An 11,410-nucleotide genomic window follows, 5' to 3' on the forward strand; every position below is an offset into this window, starting at 1 on the left:
GCTTCAATTTAACACTCCCCAACTGCCAATGCTGGTGTCCAAATGTGCCCTCTGTGCTCCTTCGTCCAGAGTGGGGGCTCTATAATACTGTGTTACTGACCAGATCACCAGGTGAAAACAGAGGGGAAAAAGCCTAAAAAAAGAAAACTAATGAAGCCACCACATCTAATGATTGGTAAGCTGCAATATATATTATTATACACTGCCCAAAAAAAATTAAAGGAACACTTTTGAAACACATCAGATCTCAATAGAGAAAAATATCATGCAGAATATCTATACTGATATGGACTGGGTAATGTATTAGGAATGTAAAGATGCCCCATCAATTGATGGAAATGAAAATTATCAACCTACAGAGGACTGAATTCAAAGACACCCCGAAATCAAAGTGAAAAAATGATGCAGCAGGCTAGTCCATTTTACTGAAATTGCATTGCAGCAACTCAAAATGGTCCTCAGTAGTTTGTATGGCCCTCACGTGCTTGTATGCATGCCTGACAATGTCAGGGCATGCTCCAAATGAGACGGCAGATGGTGTCCTGGGGTATTTCCTCTTAGAACTGGATCAGGGCATCACTGAGCTCCTGGACAGTCTGAGGTGCAATCTGGCGGCGTCAGATGGACTGAAACATGACATCCCAGAGGTGTTCTATTGGATTTAGGTCAGGCGAGTGTGTGTGCCATTCAATGGTATCAATTCCTTCATCCTCCAGGAATTGCCTGTATACTCTCTCCACATGAGGCCAGGCATTGTCTTGCACCCGGAGGAAGCCAGGACCCACTGCACCATCGAAGGGTCTGACAATGGGTCCAAGGATTTCATCTCGATACCTAATGACAGTCAGGGTACCATTGTTTAGCCTGTAGAGGTCTGTGTGTCCCTCCATGGATATGCCTCCCCAGACCATCACTGACCCACCACCAAAACAACCATGCTGAACGATGTTACAGGCAGCATAACGTTCTCTATGGCTTCTCCAGACCCTTTCACGTTTGTCACATGTGCTCAGAGTGAACCTGCTCTCATCTGTGAAAAGCACAGGGTGCCAGTGGTGGTTCTGCCAATTCTGGTGTTTAATGGCAAATGCCAATTGAGCTCTATTGTGCCAGGCAGTGAGCACAGGGTCCACCAGAGGACGTCGGGCCCTAAGGCCACCCTCATGAAGTCTGTTTCTGATTGTTCGGCCAGAGACATTCACACCAGTGGCCTGCTGAAGGTCATTTTGTAGAGCTCTGGCAGTGCTCGTCCTGTTCCTTCTTGCACAGAGGAACAGATACTGGTCCTGCTGATAGGTTAAGGACCTTCTACAGCCCTGTCCAGCTCTCCTAGAGTAACTGCCTGTCTCCTGGAATCTTCTCCATGCTCTTGAGACACAGCAAACCTCCTGGCAATGGCATGTGTTGATGTGCCATTACAGAGGAGCTGGACTGCTTGTGCAACCTCTGTAGGGTCCAGGTATCGCCTCATGCTACCAGTAGTGACACTGACCCTAGCCAAATGCAAAACTAGTGAAAACAGGCAGAAAAGATGAGTAGAGAAGAAAAACGTCAGTGGCCTCCACCTGTAAAACCATTCCTGTTTTGGGGCTGGTCTCATTGTTACCCATCTAGTGCAGCTGTTGTTAATTTCATTAACACCAAAGCAGCTGAAACTGATTAACAACCCCCTTTGCTACTTAACTGACCAGATCAATATCCCAGGAGTTTCAGTGACTTGATGCTATACTCTGATTAAAAAGTGTTCCTTTAATTTTTTTAAGCAATGTATATAATAATTGGCTGTACTATTGAATTCTAACAGAGAGAGACAGACACTCAGAAGTGGACATATATAAAGTGATCAACTGATTGGTATTACTTGGGAAGATGTCAGGCATTGACATAGGTGGACATATAGGGAGACCTTGACTGACATTGATAGACAAGCTTGCTTTAATGGACCTGATAAAACAAACATAAGTGTGCAGATAGGCTTGCATTGACATAGACAGAAGAGAAAAAAAAACAGACAAAAACAGGTAGACAGACATTGATGGAAAACTCATTTGGCACAGACGGTAGAACATTTCGTATTGATGGACAAATTGTTTGGCATTGACCAAAATAGATACAACACATGAAAATTGATAAATGTGAACTGATATTGATCAGTCAGGCTGATATAAACATCTATAGAGCTAAGTGGCATTGAAAGACCTTCTGAAAACTGATGAATCAACAAATAATTACAACTGATCCAATGGCATCAGTTAAGATCAAGCCTAGTAAAAGGCTCTCTGATCAGAACAGGTTATAATCTAAGGGTAGAATATTGATTTTATGCATTGATTTCATGCATATGCATGAGTGTTCTGGAAGAAAGAGCTTCTTTAAAAAAATTTTTCCTTATTGTGCCTATACATTATCAAAAAGTTAATAAATAATAAGGAACCTCCCAACAAGACCTCAAAACACAAACAAAACTTGAACAATAAAAGTGTGTGCTCTTCAAAGGAAAAATATATGTTAAAATAACTTGGGGCCAACTGCCCCCCAACTCTCTTAATTTTATATATCCCCCACTACTGAGCTCATTTTAGCAGGCAATCCATTCTACTGACCATGGCCTATACTGTTTTAAAATAGACAGCTTCTTCATTACAGTACGGTTTATTAAGAAAAGGCTTTGCATACGCAGAGTGCCTTGGTGGCCTTCTCAGTGAAGATAAGCCCATGCTAGGTGGATGAGGTTGCTAGTTGATCTGAGGTCATTAATGGATGCTATATATGAGATAGGTAGGATGAGGAAGAGAACAAGGGCCCCTTATTTATTGAAAGTATAGTAAAATTGCTGCCTATGCCTGCTTGTATGCTCATGTAGAGCCCCAGAGGAGCAATAAAGCCCTTTAATGTACAAATAGTGTCTTTAGGAAGTAAGGTATTTTACTGGCTTTCCCTCCCACCTTCAATGGATTACTATTGGCCTCATGATGGTAAGCCTCTTTGTCCAATGGTGAGGTATAAGAGTGAATACGACCCAGTGCCTCTTCAGTTCCTACTTTCTGTTCAAAGCCCCCTGGCTTAGCGTCAACTTGACATCTCCTCTAGCATGAACAAGACTAATAAAGAAAAAAAATACCATCTGACTTTAGGACAAAAAAGTGGATGAATGGATTTATATATTACAACTAGAGGTGGTCATAGCTGTCAGATAACTGTTGAATGAGCAGGCATGACCTTACAGAGAAGTCTATAAATATTTTAGGCTCCATTCACACTATGCTTTTTCAAATTGGAAATAATAGGATATTATTTGTAGAGCGTTTCTGAGCATCAAGCTTAAAGCTGAAAAACGCTCAAGTGTGAACAGGGTCTAAGGCTTCATTCACACAATTCTGCCCATGATTTGAAAACGTGCTTTCAAAGTATGGAAACGCAGGGCATTTTTGCCACAATTGCGGAATGTTTTTCCGCATGGCATACATTTGAATAGCACCTGAAAACACAATCACGCGTTTTCATACTTTGAAGGCGCGTTTTAAAATCATGGCGATTCTGCCTGTGATTTTAAAACACGCTGTTCACACTTGAGCATTCTGTGAACGTGCAAAAAGTAAAATCTTATTATTTCCAATGGCCTCTGTTCACACTTGAGCATTCTGTCTCCTGTAGCAAAATGCCTGTAGCTCAAAAAAGTACTTGTGCTACTTTTCAGGCAGATCTGAGCATTTTGTCCCCATAGACTTCAATGGAAAATGCCTGAACGGTGGAAATGAGCATTTTTTCAAATGTTTTTTCAAGCGTTTTTTCACAGCAGCTATTTCTCTTGGCCACAGCAAAAACTCCTAAATGAAAAATGCCTGGAAAATTGCCTATAATACTTGCAAATCTGCTAAAAAAAAACACTCAAAACCGCCTGAAATAAACGCTTGAATAAAAGCCTCAAAAACGCTCAGCTCGGTGTAAAAGAAGCCTAATACTTGGGTTGCCTGAAGAAGTAGGATGAGAAAAAACCTTCTTGGTGCTGCCTTATTTTAAAGGAGAAGACTAGGAATCAGGCAAGGTTCTCAAACCTTTCTAGCCTTCTCATGGGTCCTGTGAGCTTAATAGGGAGATCACAACACTCCAGTACATTAACTTCCTGACAACAAAATATTACTAATGAAAATGAAAGCCTGGGATTCCTCCAGTGTTCTCTATAGCTCCTGTGAAGAATCAATAGTCCATAATGGGACTGGAAAAGAGAAACAACATTTAGGTGTACACTATGATGTTGAAATTTTTCTACCTAATGAATAGATTTTCATAATTAAAGTGTTACTAAACCCAGGACCCTGCATCTACTATATCTGGTCTCCCACAGTACACACAACATGGAAATGCAAATATTTTAGTAAATATAAACTGCTAAATACCTTTTCTCATCAGAAGTTAGAGTAGTCTTGTGACTTTTATCAGTGTCTGGCCAAGCACTGGTTAAAGCTTGTAGGAGGAGTTTTCACTCTCCTCTGTCTGGACAGCGCTGATTGGCCCTGTGCTGATCACATGCACTCTCCTAAGAAATAAAACTCTCTGGCAATACACATCAAACTGGGCATGTGCAGCTTTCCTCCAAGGCTCTGTTCTATCATCAGATGGATTGGGGACAGTAGAAGAAGAGGAACATCAGAGAAGACAGGATCAAACATCCTTTTTATACAATGTGGAGGAATAACCCCTTAGGTTCCACAGTGAGGATAACAAGCATGCATTACTACATATACTGACTGATTTTACCATTGTAAACAATAATAATGTTGTTCCATTCTCAATATCATCCATGTGGAAAAAAAGGGGTTTGCTATGAAACGCTTTGACACAATATTTTCTATATTCCACCCCCACTGTATTAGGTTTTTGGTTCACTTTTGGATAAAATGGAGAAGGGTTAAAATCCCTGTCAAGTTTTGCTGTCTGTGTCACCATTAGGAAGATTTCCCGCAACATCCTGTTCCACTGTCACTGAGACAGGAAATGAGGAAACATCTCTCCAATGAATAATAAAAAATAGTGTAGCGCTCTTAATTAATATAAAGAAATATGTGCCTAATACACAATATTGAAACTCTAAAATAAATAAATAAATATATTATATTCCTCCATAACCATTGGTAACAAACAGATAAATAGTGCCAAACTAAGATTCCAAAAAAAAAAATTCTATCACCCACTTGTAAACACGTGTACCCACATTAACATGTTTAATACCAATAATAAGTGACTGATACTTAACACAAATATATATAGTGCACACACATCTACTATTATAGGCAATGGAAAATAACCAAAGAAGCTTTGTCCAATAGGGGAAATCTACATATAATTTACAGTGCTCACACAGTGCAAAAAAAAGTGTCCTCTCTATTGAAAAACAATCTTAACAATGTCCTTTGTGGAAATGAATAGAATCATGCAATGTGCAATAGTGATAAATAAATCCGTGATTGTGTCAAAAAACTCTTCTCCTATTAGCGGCTAGATTGCCTCCTCACCTCCTCCCAGTGACCCCAAGGGGCCAACAGGCTTGCAGGATCACCCTGGATCCTTGATTTATAAGGGCCAGCAGCTTCCTTCCTTCCCTGGATCTCCTTTATGGGGCTCCTATTGCCCCTGATCAGCCAAGGTAGTTCTGAAGGATAATAGCTCACCAATCCAGTGAGCCAAGAAAAAACCTCTAAGTGTAGTACTTCAATAAAACTTATTTATTTGAAAGGTAAAGAGTCGCACTCACATTTTAAGCAGTCCTCCCTCCTCACTGATGTGTGGGTACACTGCATGTGAATGGGACTTCCTGGGTGTAGCAAAATGGCGTCGCATGCCGGACGTGCGTCACCACGCACCAGAACTACGCACTCGCGAACCTACGCGTTACGTCACCGTCTGCTCGTGACTTCCTCGGGAAGACCCCGAGGAAGTCACGAGCAGACGGTGACGTAACGCGTAGGTTCGCGAGTCCGTAGTTCCAATGGATGGTGATGTCCTTCCACTGGCCTCCATTCTCATCTTAGCATTACAGTGTCCAAAAACAAAAACATAATACATGCACCAGTTCTTAGATGAGATTGCTACATTAGTTTTCTCTTTCAGACTTTTTTTGCCCTTTATTTTCACGTTTCACCTGAAAATACTGCAAATGCAGTGAATAACACACTTTATGTCCTAGAGTGCCTGCGCTCAATCACTGCACTGTATCTATAGAGGGATCCATAGTTGGTAGTCAAACATATCTTTCCCTTTTCATGGAGGGATGGGGAGATCAGTAGTTTACAGAAGGTAAAAAATGCTTGATTTCAGTTAAGCTTACAAGAAGTGACAAGAAAGTTGCATTTTTAATAAGATCAACAGATATTTTCTGTACTTCCTGAGATGTTGTTAAATTGAAATTGAAAATTAAAGCAGTCACCACATTTTAGGACTGGTAAGCTACAATATATTATATTTTTGGGGGATTTTTTGCCTGGTATTTTTATAGTGCCAACAATTTATAAAGTGCTTTTCATATTGTACATTCACATTAGTCCCTGAAATCAGGGAGCTTACAATTTAAAGAGGAACTTCACTTTCTCAATCAATATTGACTGTTTTTAATCCTTAGGCTACTAGCATTAGTAAATAGATAAGTAAATATGATATACTTTCCTGGTTTACATTTTATTTTTAACATTTTTTTTTCAGTTAGTTCCTGGTTTCAGTGCAGATTATATCATACAGCCCAAGAGTTTTCAGGAGCAGAGGAAGCGTTTTCTCAGCTAAATACACCCCCCTGCCTGCATACCTGAACTAAGGATAGATGGATTCCAGGAAGTAAATGCTACATCAATCATCTGCCCTTACTCAAGATGGCCACAGTCAGAAATTATAGGAGGTGTTTTACAAAGTGATTTAAAAGCCAAAAAAAGCAGGGAGACATGGATGGGCGAGTTTGTATTCAGTATTATGCATACAAATATAAGGTACAGTTTAGGAGCCAATTATCCCACCAGCATGTGTTCTGGAGTGTGGGAAGAAACCCATGCAAGCACAGTTAGAACAGGCAAACTCTATGTAGGTAGTGTTCTGGTTGGGATACAAACCAAAGACCCTAGTGCTGCAAGACAGGGGTGCTAATCAGTAAGCCACTGACTGTGCTGTCTTGAAACTAAAATAACATTTTTCGCCATAGACGGTGCAAATTACTTTCCTGCAACCAAGGCTTGCAGGAAAGAACTTCACATGATTCCCCCATCAATACAGACCTTGCTGACAGGGGAATCCCTCCTGCCGAGCTGTTGTTTTATCTCAGTGGGGGGGGCTTCCCTACCGGGAGAAAACAAGGATTATTGCTAATGGCTATAGCAAGCACTAATGATGTAAAACCGGCAGGCTAGCTGTACCCAAGTTGATCGATCATTCAACTTGGTATATTCAGCCTGCCCATACATGGTTGGAATCTTGGACTGTTCTTGCTGAACAGGACGAGATTCGAACCGTCTATGGCTGGCATAATGCGCACATTTTTCTAAAGTGCCTGTAATATTTTTGTTTAGGGAGGGCAATGATGTTCCGTTGTCACAAACTGCGAGCAGGAAGGCTCTTTCTTGTATTTTTGTATTTTTGTAATGTATTTTACTGTTCTGCAATAAAATATACCTACCTGTCTGCTCACTATAAACTAAGTTGCACATGTGCAGATCAGCTTACATTGCTGTCACGGCTATTTGCCAGGATGACTTATTCCTGCGCATGCACAGGAGTGACATCATCCCATGCTGGCTAATGAAGAAGGACGAAGCTGAAGACTGGTACCCAGAAGAAGATGGTGATGGGTGATGGAAAAGTAAGTTTATTTCCGCTTTAAGCCATGATCTCTCTTCTAATATCTTATGGAAACTGCAATAGTAGAATTTTCCCACATGAGTTTCTGACTTTATTTCTCTTTTGCAGCTGGATTTCTCAGGCATTCATCTATTCTACACAATGGAGAATCCATCAGAAGAAGTCTGATGCTGTAGTTTGTAACTATATTAACCCCTTGACGCCGACATAACACAAATATGTGGCCTCAAAGAACGGGGCTTTTTTCCCTGGGGCCGCATATTTGTGTACCTTTCTTTCTCCTGGGAGCCCGCCGGCGCCCTCCCAGCACAAAGACTGCGGTGTCACTGAGAGCACCAGGTCCCGTTCTAACGATCAGGACCCGGGAGTCCTGATTGCGGGTCACATGATGGCTGTGATAGCCTCTGATTGGCTATCACAGTGATCAGTCACTGTACAGCCCGGCCTCCTTGTTTTTCTCTCTTTCTATGAATGGAGGAGAGAGATACATTTTATCTTTCTAACTCATGGCATAGAGGGGATTAAATAAATAAATAAACAAATATTAAAAAATAAAATAAAGAAAAAATACCTAGATCAAGGTTTGATCTAGTTCAGTGCCAGGGTAAATGTTTGGTTTAAGGTCAAAAGGTCAGGGTCAAAGATCAGAATTTAACAAAAAAATTGGTATCGTTGTCAGTTACTGTCAGTATTTTAGGTAAAAAAAAAGACAAAAACAAAATGTGCACTATTGTTTCTGGGCTGTACTCCGGGTACAAACAACAAATAACATACACATATATGGTATTGCTGTGATCGTCAAGAGCTGGAGAATTTATTTTGGGTTGTACTTTGGTGGTACATTATGGTAGTAACAAGAAACACACAGCTAAATAAAAAAGAATTATTTTTTTTACTATTTTGGGCCAGTTTTCCTTTGATAATTGACCTGGATGTACAAAGTAGTTGTGATGATATGTACGGTTTTACTAACACATGTCAACATTGCAAAATTGTGCTTAGGCATTTAGATTTGTTATACCCTTAGGCGTGAATGGGTTAAGCAGCTGAGAGAACTGTGAAGTCTAGGAGGATATCTTACAATTGTAAGTCTTGATAAGCCAACATGTGTTTCACACTGCAAGCAACAAAGAAATCCCAATAATCTGACTTTTACTGTTTGTAATTAATTACAGACACCTCATCTAATTGCTTGTAGGATTCTAATAAGGTTGCTCAGATTATAAATATGTATTCATTGTCTAAAGCCCCATGTCAATCACATAGGGGTTGATATATGAAAGGCAGATAGACTGTTCACTTTGAAAGGGATTTTTCTCTTTTCACTTTGCAAAGAAATGTTTCCTAAGTGAATGCAGTGAAAATTCACTTTGCAAAGAATACCCAATCACATTCAAGGAAAATAAAAAAAGAAACAGCCAGCAAAGCTTCATTCTATTCAAGTCATCTATATATATATTGCTGCGCCTCCCTAAAGTGCAAAAATCTTCTCAAATAATCATAAATTCATATAACCTGGAAATTAAGTGAAAGTGCTAATACTATCAAAGTGAGAGTGCATATAGAATCATCCCCCACATGTGCCAAAAAATATACAAATCTCATAAATCAGACAAATGTTGAAATAAAGTGCAGTTCCTAAAGCGCATACAATTTATAAAAAAAAAGTCCATAGACTCATGCAATACTATAAATTAGTCCATGTGCTTTTCCAAACTCATGCATAGGTGCATAATCCTCCACCATTTAAAATTCGCGCTCTCCTCCACTAGGCGACCTGCCCTCTTACAGGTCAAAGTGCTTATTTCCTTATATTTGGATCCCTAAGGGTATTATATCTCTCATATATGGACTCTCTCCTATCTGATAATCTCGCTTTCAATGATTCAAATGTATCCTATTTGTATGTGACTGGCCCTTTAAAATAGCGGTTTCTGGTCTGCGATGAAAACTCACACAAGAGAGGGGATCCCCATAGTGTAGTATACAAAGGATTCACATATATTAAATTTAAAAAATGCACTTACAAGCAGTTAAAAACAAATGCGCATATCTGTAAATCATGGAGCTAGCCCTCTTGCGTCACTTCCGGTTCCAAGGTTCCTGCCGCCCGGCTCTGCCTACACACATATCGCCATGAATACGTGACTTCCCTGGTATTACTTGGTAGTAGTGGTACTACTGAGGAAATCACATGTTCATGACGACACGCTTCACAAACACGTGGCTCCACCTACACACGTATTGTCACGTGTTCGTAACTTCCTCAGTAGTACCTGGTAGTAGTGGCACTACTGAGGAAGTCATGTATTTGTGACGATACGCGTATAGGTGGAGCTGGGTGCCAAGAACCTCGGGACCGGAAGTGATGCAAGAACACTAGTTCTGTGATTTGCAGATATGCGCATTTGTTTTTAACTTCTTGCAAGCATTTTTTAATTTAATAAATGTGAATTCTTTGTATACTACACTATGGGGATCCCCTCTCTTGTGTGAGTTTTCACCGCAGACCAGAAATCACTATTTTAAATGGCCAGTCACATACAAATAGAAGGATCCATTTGAATAATTGAAAGCAAGTTTATCGGATAGGAGAGAGTCCATATATGAGAGGTATAATACCCTCAGGAATCCAAATATAAGGAAATAAGCACTTTGACCTGTAAGAGGGCAGGTCGCATAGTGGAGGTGAGAAAGGATTTTGAATGGTGGAGGATTATGCACCTATGCATGAGTTTGGAAAAGCACATGGACTCTAATTTATGATATTGCATGAATCTATGGACATTTTTTTATATAAATTATATGCACATTAGGAACAGTACTTTATTTCAACATTTGTCTGATTTATGAGATTTACATATTTTTTGGCAAATGTGGGGGATGATTCTATATGCACTCGCACTTTGATAGTATTAGCACTTTCACTTCATTTTCAGATTATATGAATTTATGATTATTCGAGAAGATTTTTGCACTTTAGTTAGGAGCAGCAAAATATATATTGATGGATTGATTTTTTTGGTGGGAACCCTTTCTGTTGTGAGCAGCCACCCATAATTACAAGAAGTAGATCTTATATAGGTTGGTGGCACAGGATTTATTATACACATTTTTAGGTTCATTCTATTCACTAAGCTAAAGGAAAATTCTCTTGTGAATTGAACTGCCTATTAGCCTTTAGTAAAGCAGTCAATTATTCCATGACTCTGCTAAGCTAAATATACACAGTTATATTACTTGGAACAATTATTCGTATGAGTGGCTGCCAAGTAATTGACTGGTTTTATGAGGCCAGGTTCACATTGTTCCAATAAGTTAACACACCTTGATGCACGGTAATGCGTTGCTGTTGATTGTGACACACTGCAGAGCAGATGCCTTGCCTAATACTTTGGGATGCCATTTAAAATGAATGCTACTCCAGCACACTGACACACGTACCTTGTGAGAATGTGCCTGCTAACGTGCATGTTATCATAGTGGAACAATGTAAATGGCCCTTACATTCTAAGTGCAAAGCAGTATTAATGTTATTCACAAACAATCTGTATCTTTGGAATACATGTTGTAA

The sequence above is a fragment of the Staurois parvus genome, unplaced genomic scaffold (assembly GCF_062004578.1).
Source record: "Staurois parvus isolate SC_StPar_1 unplaced genomic scaffold, SC_StPar_1.0 ptg000120l, whole genome shotgun sequence".
In the NCBI taxonomy this organism is placed as follows: Eukaryota; Metazoa; Chordata; class Amphibia; order Anura; family Ranidae; genus Staurois; species Staurois parvus.